Source organism: Labrus bergylta, chromosome 10 (genome assembly GCF_963930695.1).
Source record: "Labrus bergylta chromosome 10, fLabBer1.1, whole genome shotgun sequence".
Classification (NCBI taxonomy): Eukaryota; Metazoa; Chordata; class Actinopteri; order Labriformes; family Labridae; genus Labrus; species Labrus bergylta.
In genome coordinates, this window is record NC_089204.1 from 31,134,802 (window position 1) to 31,157,849 (window position 23,048).

Below are 23,048 nucleotides of genomic sequence, written 5' to 3' on the forward strand. Positions count from 1 at the left end.
TATCACATTGTCACTGTATCACTGTAACTGTATCACATTGTCACACTGTATCACTGTGTGACTCTACATCTGTGTCACTGTATCACTGTGTGACTGTATAACTGTGTGATTGTATCACTGTGTGACTGTATCACTGTGATTGTATCACTGTATGACTGTATCACTAACTGTATCACTGTGTGACTGTATCATTAACTGTATCACTGTCTGACTGCATCACATTGTCACTGTATCACTGTAACTGTATCACATTGTCACTGTATCACTGTGATTGTATCACTGTCTGACTGTATCACTGTGACTTTATCACTGTGTGACTGTAGCACTGTTTGACTGTATAACAGTGTGACTGTATCACTGTGTGACTGTATATCTGTGTGACTGTATCAATGTGTGACTGTATATCTGTGTTACTGTATCACTGTGTGACTGTATCACTGTGTGACTGTTTATCTGTGTGACTGTATAACTGTGTGACTGTATATCCGTGTGACTGTATAACTGTGTTACTGTATCACTGTGTGACTGTTTATCTGTGTGACTGTATATCTGTGTGACTGTATAACTGTGTTACTGTATCACTGTGTGACTGTATATCTGTGTGACTGTTTCACTGTGTGACTGTATCACTGTGTGACTCTACATCTGTGTCACTGTATCACTGTGTGACTGTATAACTGTGTGATTGTATCACTGTGTGACTGTATCACTAACTGTATCACTGTCTGACTGCATCACATTGTCACTGTATCACTGTGTGACTGTATATCTGTGTGACTGTTTCACTGTGTGACTGTATCACTGTGTGACTCTACATCTGTGTCACTGTATCACTGTGTGACTGTATAACTGTGTGATTGTATCACTGTGTGACTGTATCACTAACTGTATCACTGTCTGACTGCATCACATTGTCACTGTATCACTGTAACTGTATCACATTGTCACTGTATCACTGTGATTGTATCACTGTCAGACTGTATCACTGTAACTGTATCACTGTCTGACTGTATCACATTGTCACTGTATCACTGTAACTGTATCACATTGTCACACTGTATCACTGTGTGACTCTACATCTGTGTCACTGTATCACTGTGTGACTGTATAACTGTGTGATTGTATCACTGTGTGACTGTATCACTGTGATTGTATCACTGTCTGACTGTATCACTGTAACTGTATCACTGTCTGACTGTATCACATTGTCACTGTATCACTGTAACTGTATCACATTGTCACACTGTATCACTGTGATTGTATCACTGTTTGACTGTATCACTGTGACTTTATCACTGTGTGACTGTATCACTGTATCACATTGTCACTGTAACTGTATCACTGTCTGACTTTATCATTGTGACTGTATCACTGTGTGACTGTATAACTGTAACTTTATCACTGTGTGACTGTATCACTGTATCACTATATTTTTGTATCCCTTTGTAACTATATCAATGTCACTGTATCACTGTATTACTTTGTCACTGTATTAATGTGTCTTTGTTTCCCTTTCTTATTGTATAACTATGTCCCTGTGTTCCACAGGTCATATTCTCCGAATAATGTAATGAGCTTTGTAAACCTTTTTATTCCACTGCTTTTTTCATCAAAACCAGTTTGAAATATCAGATAACTCATTCATACACATTTACATGTTAATACACATTTACAGGCTTATTGCAGTGAGAAAACAAAATTAAGAGTTGAGATGACCCAGCACAGAATCATGAGCATCAGGCTTCATATACAGAGAGAGACTGTTAGAGCTCTGAGACTAGACTCCTTTACATCTCCAGTCCACCGCAGCACCGTAACCATGTTCCACTCTCACTCCACCTTTGTTTTTTGTTTTTATATTGAATCCGCCAAACATTGTTATATTGGTGTCCCATTGTTTGTTTTCACATTGTCTTATCACAATGTTGTGAAACCATTAACTCCTCAGTTATGTAAAGTTTGTGCCCCTCAGTGTTTCTTCTTCAGGTCTTGTACAGTTTGTTGATCACCTTGTCAATTTAGTGCCCCCTAGTGTTCATACTGACTGTTCAACCATCTTCAGTCTTAGTTATTTAAAGCCGCCCCTGTTAGTGTTTTGTGTCTTCCTCTGTCTTCAGCTCTTGTAGGGTTTATTGATTATCTTATCAATCCATCGCAGGAACCTGCTGACACGTGTGTACACTCCAGGAAACGATGGGTTTCCACATCCATGACCCCATGAGATCACCCCCGTCAGTACCCAGCGGCCTCCCTCCCCCTGACAAACCAGAGGACCCCCACTGTCGCCCTGGCAACTGTCCACACGGTGGCGCTCTGACAGGCTCCCTGCACACAGCATGCGTCCTGTGAAACGATCACCATATTTCTTTTTACACCTCCAGGCAGGAAGCAGAGGAACCCAGGCGTGGAGCAGAATCCTGGAGTATTCTGAGTCTGAAACATATAACATGTAAAGGTGTTCACATGTCAGGACAAAAACATGTAATAACTACCTGTGATGGAAGTGTGTTAGTTACCTGTGTAGGTGTAACATGTTACCTGTGATGGAAGTGTGTTAGTTACCTGTGTAGGTGTAAGATGTTACCTGTGATGGAAGTGTGTTAGTTACCTGTATAACTGTGTCACTGTATATCTTTGTGACTGTATAACTGTGTGGCTGTATCACTGTGTGACTGTATAACTGTGTCACTGTATATCTTTGTGACTGTATAACTGTGTGGCTGTATCACTGTGTGACTGTATCACTGTAACTGTATCACTGTGTGACTGTATACCTGTATCACTGTGTGACTGTATACCTGTATCACTGTGTGACTGTATCACTGTAACTGTATCACTGTAACTGTATCACTGTGTGACTGTATACCTGTATCACTGTGTGACTGTATCACTGTAACTGTATCACTGTGTGACTGTATACCTGTATCACTGTGTGACTGTATACCTGTTTCACTGTGTGACTGTATCACTGTGTGAGTGAATCACTGTGTGACTGTATAACTGTATCACTGTGTGACTGTATAACTGTGTGGCTGTATCACTGTGTGACTGTATCACTGTAACTGTATCACTGTGTGACTGTATACCTGTGTGACTGTATCACTGTAACTGTATCACTGTGTGACTGTATCACTGTGTGACTGTATACCTGTATCACTGTGTGACTGTATACCTGTTTCACTGTGTGACTGTATCACTGTGTGAGTGAATCACTGTGTGACTGTGCGACTGTGTGACTGTATACCTGTATCACTGTTTGACTGTATCACTGTAACTGTATCACTGTGTGACTGTATCACTGTGTGACTGTATCGCTGTGTGACTGTATCACTGTAACTGTATCACTGTGTGACTGTATACCTGTATCACTGTGTGACTGTATACCTGTTTCACTGTGTGACTGTATCACTGTGTGAGTGAATCACTGTGTGACTGTATAACTGTATCACTGTGTGACTGTATCACTGTGTGACTGTGCGACTGTGTGACTGTATACCTGTATCACTGTTTGACTGTATCACTGTTTGACTGTATAACTGTGTGACTGTATCACTGTGTGACTGTATCACTGTAACTGTATCACTGTGTGACTGTATCACTGTAACTGTATCACTGTGTGACTGTATACCTGTATCACTGTGTGACTGTATACCTGTTTCACTGTGTGACTGTATCACTGTGTGAGTGAATCACTGTGTGACTGTATAACTGTATCACTGTGTGACTGTATCACTGTAACTGTATCACTGTCTGACTGTATCACTGTGTGACTGTGCGACTGTGTGACTGTATACCTGTATCACTGTTTGACTGTATCACTGTGTGACTGTATACCTGTATCACTGTGTGACTGTATCACTGTGTGACTGTATATCTGTGTGACTCTATCACTGTGCGACTGTATAACTGTGTGACTGTATAACTGTGTGACTGTATATCTGTGTGACTGTATTACTGTGTGACTGTATAACTGTGTGACTGTATATCTGTGTGACTGTATATCAGTGTGACTGTATCACTGTGCGACTGTATAACTGTGTGACTGTATATCTGTGTGACTGTATCAATGTGTGACTGTATCACTGTGTGACTGTTTAACTGTGTGACTGTATCACTGTGTGACTGTATCACTTTGTGACTGTATATCTGTGTGACTGTATATCTGTGTGACTGTATAACTGTGTGACTGTATACCTGTATCACTGTGTAACTGTATCACTGTGTGACCGTATACCTATATCACTGTGTGACTGTATAACTGTGTGACTGTATATTCGTGTGACTGTATCACTGTGTGACTGTATATCCGTGTGACTGTATCACTGTGTGACTGTATAACTGTGTGACTGTATATCCGTGTTACTGTATAATTGTGTGACTATATATCTGTGTGACTGTATCATTCTGTGACTGTATACCTGTTTCACTGTGTGACTGTATCACTGTGTGAGTGAATCACTGTAACTGTATCACTGTGTGACTGTATACCTGTATCACTGTGTGACTGTATACCTGTATCACTGTGTGACTGTATCACTGTGTGAGTGAATCACTGTGTGACTGTATAACTGTATCACTGTGTGACTGTATCACTGTGTGACTGTATATCTGTGTGACTCTATCACTGTGTGACTGTATAACTGTTTGACTGTATCACTGTGTGACTGTATAACGGTGTGACTGTATATCTGTGTGACTCTATAACTGTGTGACTGTATCACTGTGTGACTGTATAACAGTGTGACTGTATATCTGTGTGACTGTATTACTGTGTGACTGTATAACTGTGTGACTGTATCACTGTCTGACTGTATCACTGTGTGACTGTGCGACTGTATGACTGTATACCTGTATCACTGTTTGACTGTATCACTGTGTGACTGTATACCTGTTTTGCTGTGTGACTGTATCACTGTATATCTGTATCACTGTGTGACTGTATCACTGTGTGACTGTATATCTGTGTGACTCTATCACTGTGTGACTGTATAACTGTTTGACTGTATCACTGTGTGACTGTATAACGGTGTGACTGTATATCTGTGTGACTCTATAACTGTGTGACTGTGTGACTGTATCAATGTGTGACTGTATCACTGTGTGACTGTATATCTGTGTGACTGTATCACTGTGTGACTGTATATCTGTGTGACTGTTTAACTGTGTGACTGTATCACTGTGTGACTGTATCACTTTGTGACTGTATATCTGTGTGACTGTATATCTGTGTGACTGTATAACTGTGTGACTGTATACCTGTATCACTGTGTAACTGTATCACTGTGTGACCGTATACCTATATCACTGTGTGACTGTATATCAGTGTGACTGTATAACTGTGTGACTGTATATTCGTGTGACTGTATCACTGTGTGACTGTATCACTGTGTGACTGTATAACTGTGTGACTGTATATCCATGTGACTGTATCACTGTGTGACTGTATCAGTGTGACTGTATAACTGTGTGACTGTATATCCGTGTTTCTGTATAATTGTGTGACTATATATCTGTGTGACTGTATCACTGTGTGACTGTATCACTGTGTAACTATATCACTGTGTGACTGTATCATTCTGTGACTGTATACCTGTATCACTGTGTGACTGTATACCTCTTTCACTGTGTGACTGTATCACTGTGTGACTGTATACCTGTATCACTGTGTGACTGTATCACTATGTGACTGTGTGACTGTATACCTGTTTCACTGTGTGACTGTATCACTATATGACTGTTTACCTGTATCACTGTGTGACTGTATACCTGTGTGACTGTATCACTGTGTGACTGTATATCTGTGTGACTGTATATCTGTGTGACTTTATGACTGTGTCACCGTGTGACTGTATACCTGTTTCACTGTGTGACTGTATATCTGTGTGACTGTATGACTGTGTCACTGTGTGACTGTATCACTATGTGACTGTATAACTGTGTGACTGTATAACTGTGTGACTCTATCACTGTGTGACTGTATACCTGTTTCACTGTGTGACTGTATCACTGTGTGAGTGTATCACTGTGTGACTGTATAACTGTATCACTGTATGACTGTATCACTGTGTGACTGTATCACTGTGTGACTGTATCACTGTCTGACTGTATCACTGTGTGACTGTGCGACTGTATGACTATATACCTGTATCACTGTTTGACTGTATCACTGTGTGACTGTATACCTGTGTGACTGTATCACTGTATCACTGTATATCTGTATCACTGTGTGACTGTATACCTGTTTCACTGTGTGGCTGTATACCTGTATCACTGTGTGACTGTATATCTGTGTGACTCTATCACTGTGTGACTGTATAACTGTTTGACTGTATCACTGTGTGACTGTATAACGGTGTGACTGTATATCTCTGTGACTCTATCACTGTGTGACTGTATCACTGTGTTACTGTATCACTGTAACTGTATATCTGTGTGACTGTATATCTGTGTGACTGTATCACTGTGTGACTGTATAACTGTGTGACTGTATATCCGTGTGACTGTATCGCTGTGAGACTGTATATCTGTGTGACTCTATATTTGTGTGACTGTATAAATGTGTGACTGTATATCTGTGTGACTGTATAACTGTGTGACTGTATCACTGTGTGACTGTACCACTGTTACTGTATCACTGTCCGACTGTATCACATTGTCACTGTATCACTGTAACTGTATCACTGTGTGACTGTATCACATTGTCACTGTATCACTGTCTGACTGCATCACATTGTCACCGTATCACTGTAACTGTATCACATTGTCACTGTATCACTGTGATTGTATCACTGTCTGACTGTATCACTGTGACTTTATCACTGTGTGACTGTATCACTGTGTGACTGTAGCACTGTGTGACTGTTTATCTGTGTCACTGTATAACTGTGTGACTGTATATCCGTGTGACTGTATATCTGTGTGACTCTATAACTGTGTGACTGTATAACTGTGTGACTGTACATCTGTGTCACTGTATCACTGTGTGACTGTATCACTGTAACTGTATCACTGTATGACTGTATCACTAACTGTATCACTGTGTGACTGTATCATTAACTGTATCACTGTCTGACTGCATCACATTGTCACTGTATCACTGTAACTGTATCACATTGTCACTGTATCACTGTGATTGTATCACTGTCTGACTGTATCACTGTGACTTTATCACTGTGTGACTGTATCACTGTGTGACTGTAGCACTGTTTGACTGTATAACAGTGTGACTGTATCACTGTGTGACTGTATATCTGTGTGACTGTATCAATGTGTGACTGTATATCTGTGTTACTGTATCACTGTGTGACTGTATCACTGTGTGACTGTTTATCTGTGTGACTGTATAACTGTGTGACTGTATATCCGTGTGACTGTATCGCTGTGAGACTGTATATCTGTGTGACTCTATATTTGTGTGACTGTATCACTGTGTGACTGTATATCTGTGTGACTGTATATCTGTGTGACTTTATGACTGTGTCACCGTGTGACTGTATACCTGTTTCACTGTGTGACTGTATATCTGTGTGACTGTATGACTGTGTCACTGTGTGACTGTATCACTATGTGACTGTATAACTGTGTGACTGTATAACTGTGTGACTCTATCACTGTGTGACTGTATACCTGTTTCACTGTGTGACTGTATCACTGTGTGAGTGTATCACTGTGTGACTGTATAACTGTATCACTGTATGACTGTATCACTGTGTGACTGTATCACTGTGTGACTGTATCACTGTCTGACTGTATCACTGTGTGACTGTGCGACTGTATGACTATATACCTGTATCACTGTTTGACTGTATCACTGTGTGACTGTATACCTGTGTGACTGTATCACTGTATCACTGTATATCTGTATCACTGTGTGACTGTATACCTGTTTCACTGTGTGGCTGTATACCTGTATCACTGTGTGACTGTACATCTGTGTGACTCTATCACTGTGTGACTGTATAACTGTTTGACTGTATCACTGTGTGACTGTATAACGGTGTGACTGTATATCTCTGTGACTCTATCACTGTGTGACTGTATCACTGTGTTACTGTATCACTGTAACTGTATATCTGTGTGACTGTATATCTGTGTGACTGTATCACTGTGTGACTGTATAACTGTGTGACTGTATATCCGTGTGACTGTATCGCTGTGAGACTGTATATCTGTGTGACTCTATATTTGTGTGACTGTATAAATGTGTGACTGTATATCTGTGTGACTGTATAACTGTGTGACTGTATCACTGTGTGACTGTACCACTGTTACTGTATCACTGTCCGACTGTATCACATTGTCACTGTATCACTGTAACTGTATCACTGTGTGACTGTATCACATTGTCACTGTATCACTGTCTGACTGCATCACATTGTCACCGTATCACTGTAACTGTATCACATTGTCACTGTATCACTGTGATTGTATCACTGTCTGACTGTATCACTGTGACTTTATCACTGTGTGACTGTATCACTGTGTGACTGTAGCACTGTGTGACTGTTTATCTGTGTCACTGTATAACTGTGTGACTGTATATCCGTGTGACTGTATATCTGTGTGACTCTATAACTGTGTGACTGTATAACTGTGTGACTGTACATCTGTGTCACTGTATCACTGTGTGACTGTATCACTGTAACTGTATCACTGTATGACTGTATCACTAACTGTATCACTGTATGACTGTATCACTAACTGTATCACTGTGTGACTGTATCATTAACTGTATCACTGTCTGACTGCATCACATTGTCACTGTATCACTGTAACTGTATCACATTGTCACTGTATCACTGTGATTGTATCACTGTCTGACTGTATCACTGTGACTTTATCACTGTGTGACTGTATCACTGTGTGACTGTAGCACTGTTTGACTGTATAACAGTGTGACTGTATCACTGTGTGACTGTATATCTGTGTGACTGTATCAATGTGTGACTGTATATCTGTGTTACTGTATCACTGTGTGACTGTATCACTGTGTGACTGTTTATCTGTGTGACTGTATAACTGTGTGACTGTATATCTGTGTGACTGTATAACTGTGTTACTGTATCACTGTGTGACTGTTTATCTGTGTGACTGTATATCTGTGTGACTGTATAACTGTGTTACTGTATCACTGTGTGACTGTATATCTGTGTGACTGTTTCACTGTGTGACTGTATCACTGTGTGACTCTACATCTGTGTCACTGTATCACTGTGTGACTGTATAACTGTGTGATTGTATCACTGTGTGACTGTATCACTAACTGTATCACTGTCTGACTGCATCACATTGTCACTGTATCACTGTGTGACTGTATATCTGTGTGACTGTTTCACTGTGTGACTGTATCACTGTGTGACTCTACATCTGTGTCACTGTATCACTGTGTGACTGTATAACTGTGTGATTGTATCACTGTGTGACTGTATCACTAACTGTATCACTGTCTGACTGCATCACATTGTCACTGTATCACTGTAACTGTATCACATTGTCACTGTATCACTGTGATTGTATCACTGTCAGACTGTATCACTGTAACTGTATCACTGTCTGACTGTATCACATTGTCACTGTATCACTGTAACTGTATCACATTGTCACACTGTATCACTGTGTGACTCTACATCTGTGTCACTGTATCACTGTGTGACTGTATAACTGTGTGATTGTATCACTGTGTGACTGTATCACTGTGATTGTATCACTGTCTGACTGTATCACTGTAACTGTATCACTGTCTGACTGTATCACATTGTCACTGTATCACTGTAACTGTATCACATTGTCACACTGTATCACTGTGATTGTATCACTGTTTGACTGTATCACTGTGACTTTATCACTGTGTGACTGTATCACTGTATCACATTGTCACTGTAACTGTATCACTGTCTGACTTTATCATTGTGACTGTATCACTGTGTGACTGTATAACTGTAACTTTATCACTGTGTGACTGTATCACTGTATCACTATATTTTTGTATCCCTTTGTAACTATATCAATGTCACTGTATCACTGTATTACTTTGTCACTGTATTAATGTGTCTTTGTTTCCCTTTCTTATTGTATAACTATGTCCCTGTGTTCCACAGGTCATATTCTCCGAATAATGTAATGAGCTTTGTAAACCTTTTTATTCCACTGCTTTTTTCATCAAAACCAGTTTGAAATATCAGATAACTCATTCATACACATTTACATGTTAATACACATTTACAGGCTTATTGCAGTGAGAAAACAAAATTAAGAGTTGAGATGACCCAGCACAGAATCATGAGCATCAGGCTTCATATACAGAGAGAGACTGTTAGAGCTCTGAGACTAGACTCCTTTACATCTCCAGTCCACCGCAGCACCGTAACCACGTTCCACTCTCACTCCACCTTTGTTTTTTGTTTTTATATTGAATCCGCCAAACATTGTTATATTGGTGTCCCATTGTTTGTTTTCACATTGTCTTATCACAATGTTGTGAAACCATTAACTCCTCAGTTATGTAAAGTTTGTGCCCCTCAGTGTTTCTTCTTCAGGTCTTGTACAGTTTGTTGATCACCTTGTCAATTTAGTGCCCCCTAGTGTTCATACTGACTGTTCAACCATCTTCAGTCTTAGTTATTTAAAGCCGCCCCTGTTAGTGTTTTGTGTCTTCCTCTGTCTTCAGCTCTTGTAGGGTTTATTGATTATCTTATCAATCCATCGCAGGAACCTGCTGACACGTGTGTACACTCCAGGAAACGATGGGTTTCCACATCCATGACCCCATGAGATCACCCCCGTCAGTACCCAGCGGCCTCCCTCCCCCTGACAAACCAGAGGACCCCCACTGTCGCCCTGGCAACTGTCCACACGGTGGCGCTCTGACAGGCTCCCTGCACACAGCATGCGTCCTGTGAAACGATCACCATATTTCTTTTTACACCTCCAGGCAGGAAGCAGAGGAACCCAGGCGTGGAGCAGAATCCTGGAGTATTCTGAGTCTGAAACATATAACATGTAAAGGTGTTCACATGTCAGGACAAAAACATGTAATAACTACCTGTGATGGAAGTGTGTTAGTTACCTGTGTAGGTGTAACATGTTACCTGTGATGGAAGTGTGTTAGTTACCTGTGTAGGTGTAAGATGTTACCTGTGATGGAAGTGTGTTAGTTACCTGTATAACTGTGTCACTGTATATCTTTGTGACTGTATAACTGTGTGGCTGTATCACTGTGTGACTGTATAACTGTGTCACTGTATATCTTTGTGACTGTATAACTGTGTGGCTGTATCACTGTGTGACTGTATCACTGTAACTATATCACTGTGTGACTGTATACCTGTATCACTGTGTGACTGTATACCTGTATCACTGTGTGACTGTATCACTGTAACTGTATCACTGTAACTGTATCACTGTGTGACTGTATACCTGTATCACTGTGTGACTGTATCACTGTAACTGTATCACTGTGTGACTGTATACCTGTATCACTGTGTGACTGTATACCTGTTTCACTGTGTGACTGTATCACTGTGTGAGTGAATCACTGTGTGACTGTATAACTGTATCACTGTGTGACTGTATAACTGTGTGGCTGTATCACTGTGTGACTGTATCACTGTAACTGTATCACTGTGTGACTGTATACCTGTGTGACTGTATCACTGTAACTGTATCACTGTGTGACTGTATCACTGTGTGACTGTATACCTGTATCACTGTGTGACTGTATACCTGTTTCACTGTGTGACTGTATCACTGTGTGAGTGAATCACTGTGTGACTGTGCGACTGTGTGACTGTATCACTGTTTGACTGTATCACTGTAACTGTATCACTGTGTGACTGTATCACTGTGTGACTGTATCGCTGTGTGACTGTATCACTGTAACTGTATCACTGTGTGACTGTATACCTGTATCACTGTGTGACTGTATACCTGTTTCACTGTGTGACTGTATCACTGTGTGAGTGAATCACTGTGTGACTGTATAACTGTATCACTGTGTGACTGTATCACTGTAACTGTATCACTGTGTGACTGTATCACTGTGTGACTGTGCGACTGTGTGACTGTATACCTGTATCACTGTTTGACTGTATCACTGTTTGACTGTATAACTGTGTGGCTGTATCACTGTGTGACTGTATCACTGTAACTGTATCACTGTGTGACTGTATCACTGTAACTGTATCACTGTGTGACTGTATACCTGTATCACTGTGTGACTGTATACCTGTTTCACTGTGTGACTGTATCACTGTGTGAGTGAATCACTGTGTGACTGTATAACTGTATCACTGTGTGACTGTATCACTGTAACTGTATCACTGTCTGACTGTATCACTGTGTGACTGTGCGACTGTGTGACTGTATACCTGTATCACTGTTTGACTGTATCACTGTGTGACTGTATACCTGTATCACTGTGTGACTGTATCACTGTGTGACTGTATATCTGTGTGACTCTATCACTGTGCGACTGTATAACTGTGTGACTGTATAACTGTGTGACTGTATATCTGTGTGACTGTATTACTGTGTGACTGTATAACTGTGTGACTGTATATCTGTGTGACTGTATATCAGTGTGACTGTATCACTGTGCGACTGTATAACTGTGTGACTGTATATCTGTGTGACTGTATCAATGTGTGACTGTATAACTGTGTGACTGTTTAACTGTGTGACTGTATCACTGTGTGACTGTATCACTTTGTGACTGTATATCTGTGTGACTGTATATCTGTGTGACTGTATAACTGTGTGACTGTATACCTGTATCACTGTGTAACTGTATCACTGTGTGACCGTATACCTATATCACTGTGTGACTGTATAACTGTGTGACTGTATATTCGTGTGACTGTATCACTGTGTGACTGTATATCCGTGTGACTGTATAATTGTGTGACTGTATATCCGTGTGACTGTATCACTGTGTGACTGTATAACTGTGTGACTGTATATCCGTGTTACTGTATAATTGTGTGACTATATATCTGTGTGACTGTATCATTCTGTGACTGTATACCTGTTTCACTGTGTGACTGTATCACTGTGTGAGTGAATCACTGTAACTGTATCACTGTGTGACTGTATACCTGTATCACTGTGTGACTGTATACCTGTATCACTGTGTGACTGTATCACTGTGTGAGTGAATCACTGTGTGACTGTATAACTGTATCACTGTGTGACTGTATCACTGTGTGACTGTATATCTGTGTGACTCTATCACTGTGTGACTGTATAACTGTTTGACTGTATCACTGTGTGACTGTATAACGGTGTGACTGTATATCTGTGTGACTCTATAACTGTGTGACTGTATCACTGTGTGACTGTATAACAGTGTGACTGTATATCTGTGTGACTGTATTACTGTGTGACTATATAACTGTGTGACTGTATCACTGTCTGACTGTATCACTGTGTGACTGTGCGACTGTATGACTGTATACCTGTATCACTGTTTGACTGTATCACTGTGTGACTGTATACCTGTTTTGCTGTGTGACTGTATCACTGTATATCTGTATCACTGTGTGACTGTATCACTGTGTGACTGTATATCTGTGTGACTCTATCACTGTGTGACTGTATAACTGTTTGACTGTATCACTGTGTGACTGTATAACGGTGTGACTGTATATCTGTGTGACTCTATAACTGTGTGACTGTGTGACTGTATCAATGTGTGACTGTATCACTGTGTGACTGTATATCTGTGTGACTGTATCACTGTGTGACTGTATATCTGTGTGACTGTTTAACTGTGTGACTGTATCACTGTGTGACTGTATCACTTTGTGACTGTATATCTGTGTGACTGTATATCTGTGTGACTGTATAACTGTGTGACTGTATACCTGTATCACTGTGTAACTGTATCACTGTGTGACCGTATACCTATATCACTGTGTGACTGTATATCAGTGTGACTGTATAACTGTGTGACTGTATATTCGTGTGACTGTATCACTGTGTGACTGTATCACTGTGTGACTGTATAACTGTGTGACTGTATATCCATGTGACTGTATCACTGTGTGACTGTATCAGTGTGACTGTATAACTGTGTGACTGTATATCCGTGTTACTGTATAATTGTGTGACTATATATCTGTGTGACTGTATCACTGTGTGACTGTATCACTGTGTAACTATATCACTGTGTGACTGTATCATTCTGTGACTGTATACCTGTATCACTGTGTGACTGTATACCTCTTTCACTGTGTGACTGTATCACTGTGTGACTGTATACCTGTATCACTGTGTGACTGTATCACTATGTGACTGTGTGACTGTATACCTGTTTCACTGTGTGACTGTATCACTATATGACTGTTTACCTGTATCACTGTGTGACTGTATACCTGTGTGACTGTATCACTGTGTGACTGTATATCTGTGTGACTGTATATCTGTGTGACTTTATGACTGTGTCACCGTGTGACTGTATACCTGTTTCACTGTGTGACTGTATATCTGTGTGACTGTATGACTGTGTCACTGTGTGACTGTATCACTATGTGACTGTATAACTGTGTGACTGTATAACTGTGTGACTCTATCACTGTGTGACTGTATACCTGTTTCACTGTGTGACTGTATCACTGTGTGAGTGTATCACTGTGTGACTGTATAACTGTATCACTGTATCACTGTATGACTGTATCACTGTGTGACTGTATCACTGTGTGACTGTATCACTGTCTGACTGTATCACTGTGTGACTGTGCGACTGTATGACTATATACCTGTATCACTGTTTGACTGTATCACTGTGTGACTGTATACCTGTGTGACTGTATCACTGTATCACTGTATATCTGTATCACTGTGTGACTGTATACCTGTTTCACTGTGTGGCTGTATACCTGTATCACTGTGTGACTGTATATCTGTGTGACTCTATCACTGTGTGACTGTATAACTGTTTGACTGTATCACTGTGTGACTGTATAACGGTGTGACTGTATATCTCTGTGACTCTATCACTGTGTGACTGTATCACTGTGTTACTGTATCACTGTAACTGTATATCTGTGTGACTGTATATCTGTGTGACTGTATCACTGTGTGACTGTATAACTGTGTGACTGTATATCCGTGTGACTGTATCGCTGTGAGACTGTATATCTGTGTGACTCTATATTTGTGTGACTGTATAAATGTGTGACTGTATATCTGTGTGACTGTATAACTGTGTGACTGTATCACTGTGTGACTGTACCACTGTTACTGTATCACTGTCCGACTGTATCACATTGTCACTGTATCACTGTAACTGTATCACTGTGTGACTGTATCACATTGTCACTGTATCACTGTCTGACTGCATCACATTGTCACCGTATCACTGTAACTGTATCACATTGTCACTGTATCACTGTGATTGTATCACTGTCTGACTGTATCACTGTGACTTTATCACTGTGTGACTGTATCACTGTGTGACTGTAGCACTGTGTGACTGTTTATCTGTGTCACTGTATAACTGTGTGACTGTATATCCGTGTGACTGTATATCTGTGTGACTCTATAACTGTGTGACTGTATAACTGTGTGACTGTACATCTGTGTCACTGTATCACTGTGTGACTGTATCACTGTAACTGTATCACTGTATGACTGTATCACTAACTGTATCACTGTGTGACTGTATCATTAACTGTATCACTGTCTGACTGCATCACATTGTCACTGTATCACTGTAACTGTATCACATTGTCACTGTATCACTGTGATTGTATCACTGTCTGACTGTATCACTGTGACTTTATCACTGTGTGACTGTATCACTGTGTGACTGTAGCACTGTTTGACTGTATAACAGTGTGACTGTATCACTGTGTGACTGTATATCTGTGTGACTGTATCAATGTGTGACTGTATATCTGTGTTACTGTATCACTGTGTGACTGTATCACTGTGTGACTGTTTATCTGTGTGACTGTATAACTGTGTGACTGTATATCCGTGTGACTGTATCGCTGTGAGACTGTATATCTGTGTGACTCTATATTTGTGTGACTGTATCACTGTGTGACTGTATATCTGTGTGACTGTATATCTGTGTGACTTTATGACTGTGTCACCGTGTGACTGTATACCTGTTTCACTGTGTGACTGTATATCTGTGTGACTGTATGACTGTGTCACTGTGTGACTGTATCACTATGTGACTGTATAACTGTGTGACTGTATAACTGTGTGACTCTATCACTGTGTGACTGTATACCTGTTTCACTGTGTGACTGTATCACTGTGTGAGTGTATCACTGTGTGACTGTATAACTGTATCACTGTATGACTGTATCACTGTGTGACTGTATCACATTGTCACTGTATCACTGTCTGACTGTATCACTGTGTGACTGTGCGACTGTATGACTTTATACCTGTATCACTGTTTGACTGTATCACTGTGTGACTGTATACCTGTGTGACTGTATCACTGTATCACTGTATATCTGTATCACTGTGTGACTGTATACCTGTTTCACTGTGTGGCTGTATACCTGTATCACTGTGTGACTGTATATCTGTGTGACTCTATCACTGTGTGACTGTATAACTGTTTGACTGTATCACTGTGTGACTGTATAACGGTGTGACTGTATATCTCTGTGACTCTATCACTGTGTGACTGTATCACTGTGTTACTGTATCACTGTAACTGTATATCTGTGTGACTGTATATCTGTGTGACTGTATCACTGTGTGACTGTATAACTGTGTGACTGTATATCCGTGTGACTGTATCGCTGTGAGACTGTATATCTGTGTGACTCTATATTTGTGTGACTGTATAAATGTGTGACTGTATATCTGTGTGACTGTATAACAGTGTGACTGTATCACTGTGTGACTGTATATCTGTGTGACTGTATCAATGTGTGACTGTATATCTGTGTTACTGTATCACTGTGTGACTGTATCACTGTGTGACTGTTTATCTGTGTGACTGTATAACTGTGTGACTGTATATCCGTGTGACTGTATAACTGTGTTACTGTATCACTGTGTGACTGTTTATCTGTGTGACTGTATATCTGTGTGACTGTATAACTGTGTTACTGTATCACTGTGTGACTGTATATCTGTGTGACTGTTTCACTGTGTGACTGTATCACTGTGTGACTCTACATCTGTGTCACTGTATCACTGTGTGACTGTATAACTGTGTGATTGTATCACTGTGTGACTGTATCACTAACTGTATCACTGTCTGACTGCATCACATTGTCACTGTATCACTGTGTGACTGTATATCTGTGTGACTGTTTCACTGTGTGACTGTATCACTGTGTGACTCTACATCTGTGTCACTGTATCACTGTGTGACTGTATAACTGTGTGATTGTATCACTGTGTGACTGTATCACTAACTGTATCACTGTCTGACTGCATCACATTGTCACTGTATCACTGTAACTGTATCACATTGTCACTGTATCACTGTGATTGTATCACTGTCAGACTGTATCACTGTAACTGTATCACTGTCTGACTGTATCACATTGTCACTGTATCACTGTAACTGTATCACATTGTCACACTGTATCACTGTGTGACTCTACATCTGTGTCACTGTATCACTGTGTGACTGTATAACTGTGTGATTGTATCACTGTGTGACTGTATCACTGTGATTGTATCACTGTCTGACTGTATCACTGTAACTGTATCACTGTCTGACTGTATCACATTGTCACTGTATCACTGTAACTGTATCACATTGTCACACTGTATCACTGTGATTGTATCACTGTTTGACTGTATCACTGTGACTTTATCACTGTGTGACTGTATCACTGTATCACATTGTCACTGTAACTGTATCACTGTCTGACTTTATCATTGTGACTGTATCACTGTGTGACTGTATAACTGTAACTTTATCACTGTGTGACTGTATCACTGTATCACTATATTTTTGTATCCCTTTGTAACTATATCAATGTCACTGTATCACTGTATTACTTTGTCACTGTATTAATGTGTCTTTGTTTCCCTTTCTTATTGTATAACTATGTCCCTGTGTTCCACAGGTCATATTCTCCGAATAATGTAATGAGCTTTGTAAACCTTTTTATTCCACTGCTTTTTTCATCAAAACCAGTTTGAAATATCAGATAACTCATTCATACACATTTACATGTTAATACACATTTACAGGCTTATTGCAGTGAGAAAACAAAATTAAGAGTTGAGATGACCCAGCACAGAATCATGAGCATCAGGCTTCATATACAGAGAGAGACTGTTAGAGCTCTGAGACTAGACTCCTTTACATCTCCAGTCCACCGCAGCACCGTAACCACGTTCCACTCTCACTCCACCTTTGTTTTTTGTTTTTATATTGAATCCGCCAAACATTGTTATATTGGTGTCCCATTGTTTGTTTTCACATTGTCTTATCACAATGTTGTGAAACCATTAACTCCTCAGTTATGTAAAGTTTGTGCCCCTCAGTGTTTCTTCTTCAGGTCTTGTACAGTTTGTTGATCACCTTGTCAATTTAGTGCCCCCTAGTGTTCATACTGACTGTTCAACCATCTTCAGTCTTAGTTATTTAAAGCCGCCCCTGTTAGTGTTTTGTGTCTTCCTCTGTCTTCAGCTCTTGTAGGGTTTATTGATTATCTTATCAATCCATCGCAGGAACCTGCTGACACGTGTGTACACTCCAGGAAACGATGGGTTTCCACATCCGTGACCCCATGAGATCACCCCCGTCAGTACCCAGCGGCCTCCCTCCCCCTGACAAACCAGAGGACCCCCACTGTCGCCCTGGCAACTGTCCACACGGTGGCGCTCTGACAGGCTCCCTGCACACAGCATGCGTCCTGTGAAACGATCACCATATTTCTTTTTACACCTCCAGGCAGGAAGCAGAGGAACCCAGGCGTGGAGCAGAATCCTGGAGTATTCTGAGTCTGAAACATATAACATGTAAAGGTGTTCACATGTCAGGACAAAAACATGTAATAACTACCTGTGATGGAAGTGTGTTAGTTACCTGTGTAGGTGTAACATGTTACCTGTGATGGAAGTGTGTTAGTTACCTGTATAACTGTGTCACTGTATATCTTTGTGACTGTATAACTGTGTGGCTGTATCACTGTGTGACTGTATAACTGTGTCACTGTATATCTTTGTGACTGTATAACTGTGTGGCTGTATCACTGTGTGACTGTATAACTGTGTCACTGTATATCTTTGTGACTGTATAACTGTGTGGCTGTATCACTGTGTGACTGTATAACTGTGTCACTGTATATCTTTGTGACTGTATAACTGTGTGGCTGTATCACTGTGTGACTGTATCACTGTAACTGTATCACTGTGTGACTGTATACCTGTATCACTGTGTGACTGTATACCTGTATCACTGTGTGACTGTATCACTGTAACTGTATCACTGTAACTGTATCACTGTGTGACTGTATACCTGTATCACTGTGTGACTGTATCACTGTAACTGTATCACTGTGTGACTGTATACCTGTATCACTGTGTGACTGTATACCTGTTTCACTGTGTGACTGTATCACTGTGTGAGTGAATCACTGTGTGACTGTATAACTGTATCACTGTGTGACTGTATAACTGTGTGGCTGTATCACTGTGTGACTGTATCACTGTAACTGTATCACTGTGTGACTGTATCACTGTGTGACTGTATACCTGTATCACTGTGTGACTGTATACCTGTTTCACTGTGTGACTGTATCACTGTGTGAGTGAATCACTGTGTGACTGTGCGACTGTGTGACTGTATCACTGTTTGACTGTATCACTGTAACTGTATCACTGTGTGACTGTATCACTGTGTGACTGTATCGCTGTGTGACTGTATCACTGTAACTGTATCACTGTGTGACTGTATACCTGTATCACTGTGTGACTGTATACCTGTTTCACTGTGTGACTGTATCACTGTGTGAGTGAATCACTGTGTGACTGTGCGACTGTGTGACTGTATCACTGTTTGACTGTATCACTGTAACTGTATCACTGTGTGACTGTATCACTGTGTGACTGTATCGCTGTGTGACTGTATCACTGTAACTGTATCACTGTGTGACTGTATACCTGTATCACTGTGTGACTGTATACCTGTTTCACTGTGTGACTGTATCACTGTGTGAGTGAATCACTGTGTGACTGTATAACTGTATCACTGTGTGACTGTATCACTGTAACTGTATCACTGTGTGACTGTATCACTGTGTGACTGTGCGACTGTGTGACTGTATACCTGTATCACTGTTTGACTGTATCACTGTTTGACTGTATAACTGTGTGGCTGTATCACTGTGTGACTGTATCACTGTAACTGTATCACTGTGTGACTGTATCACTGTAACTGTATCACTGTGTGACTGTATACCTGTATCACTGTGTGACTGTATACCTGTTTCACTGTGTGACTGTATCACTGTGTGAGTGAATCACTGTGTGACTGTATAACTGTATCACTGTGTGACTGTATCACTGTAACTGTATCACTGTCTGACTGTATCACTGTGTGACTGTATACCTGTATCACTGTTTGACTGTATCACTGTGTGACTGTATACCTGTATCACTGTGTGACTGTATCACTGTGTGACTGTATATCTGTGTGACTCTATCACTGTGCGACTGTATAACTGTGTGACTGTATAACTGTGTGACTGTATATCTGTGTGACTGTATTACTGTGTGACTGTATAACTGTGTGACTGTATATCTGTGTGACTGTATATCAGTGTGACTGTATCACTGTGCGACTGTATAACTGTGTGACTGTATATCTGTGTGACTGTATCAATGTGTGACTGTATCACTGTGTGACTGTTTAACTGTGTGACTGTATCACTGTGTGACTGTATCACTTTGTGACTGTATATCTGTGTGACTGTATATCTGTGTGACTGTATAACTGTGTGACTGTATACCTGTATCACTGTGTAACTGTATCACTGTGTGACCGTATACCTATATCACTGTGTGACTGTATAACTGTGTGACTGTATATTCGTGTGACTGTATCACTGTGTGACTGTATATCCGTGTGACTGTATAATTGTGTGACTGTATATCCGTGTGACTGTATCACTGTGTGACTGTATAACTGTGTGACTGTATATCCGTGTTACTGTATAATTGTGTGACTATATATCTGTGTGACTGTATCATTCTGTGACTGTATACCTGTTTCACTGTGTGACTGTATCACTGTGTGAGTGAATCACTGTAACTGTATCACTGTGTGACTGTATACCTGTATCACTGTGTGACTGTATACCTGTATCACTGTGTGACTGTATCACTGTGTGAGTGAATCACTGTGTGACTGTATAACTGTATCACTGTGTGACTGTATCACTGTGTGACTGTATATCTGTGTGACTCTATCACTGTGTGACTGTATAACTGTTTGACTGTATCACTGTGTGACTGTATAACGGTGTGACTGTATATCTGTGTGACTCTATAACTGTGTGACTGTATCACTGTGTGACTGTATAACAGTGTGACTGTATATCTGTGTGACTGTATTACTGTGTGACTGTATAACTGTGTGACTGTATCACTGTCTGACTGTATCACTGTGTGACTGTGCGACTGTATGACTGTATACCTGTATCACTGTTTGACTGTATCACTGTGTGACTGTATACCTGTTTTGCTGTGTGACTGTATCACTGTATATCTGTATCACTGTGTGACTGTATCACTGTGTGACTGTATATCTGTGTGACTCTATCACTGTGTGACTGTATAACTGTTTGACTGTATCACTGTGTGACTGTATAACGGTGTGACTGTATATCTGTGTGACTCTATAACTGTGTGACTGTGTGACTGTATCAATGTGTGACTGTATCACTGTGTGACTGTATATCTGTGTGACTGTATCACTGTGTGACTGTATATCTGTGTGACTGTTTAACTGTGTGACTGTATCACTGTGTGACTGTATCACTTTGTGACTGTATATCTGTGTGACTGTATATCTGTGTGACTGTATAACTGTGTGACTGTATACCTGTATCACTGTGTAACTGTATCACTGTGTGACCGTATACCTATATCACTGTGTGACTGTATATCAGTGTGACTGTATAACTGTGTGACTGTATATTCGTGTGACTGTATCACTGTGTGACTGTATCACTGTGTGACTGTATAACTGTGTGACTGTATATCCATGTGACTGTATCACTGTGTGACTGTATCAGTGTGACTGTATAACTGTGTGACTGTATATCCGTGTTACTGTATAATTGTGTGACTATATATCTGTGTGACTGTATCACTGTGTGACTGTATCACTGTGTAACTATATCACTCTGTGACTGTATCATTCTGTGACTGTATACCTGTATCACTGTGTGACTGTATACCTCTTTCACTGTGTGACTGTATCACTGTGTGACTGTATACCTGTATCACTGTGTGACTGTATCACTATGTGACTGTGTGACTGTATACCTGTTTCACTGTGTGACTGTATCACTATATGACTGTTTACCTGTATCACTGTGTGACTGTATACCTGTGTGACTGTATCACTGTGTGACTGTATATCTGTGTGACTGTATATCTGTGTGACTTTATGACTGTGTCACCGTGTGACTGTATACCTGTTTCACTGTGTGACTGTATATCTGTGTGACTGTATGACTGTGTCACTGTGTGACTGTATCACTATGTGACTGTATAACTGTGTGACTGTATAACTGTGTGACTCTATCACTGTGTGACTGTATACCTGTTTCACTGTGTGACTGTATCACTGTGTGAGTGTATCACTGTGTGACTGTATAACTGTATCACTGTATGACTGTATCACTGTGTGACTGTATCACTGTGTGACTGTATCACTGTCTGACTGTATCACTGTGTGACTGTGCGACCGTATGACTATATACCTGTATCACTGTTTGACTGTATCACTGTGTGACTGTATACCTGTGTGACTGTATCACTGTATCACTGTATATCTGTATCACTGTGTGACTGTATACCTGTTTCACTGTGTGGCTGTATACCTGTAT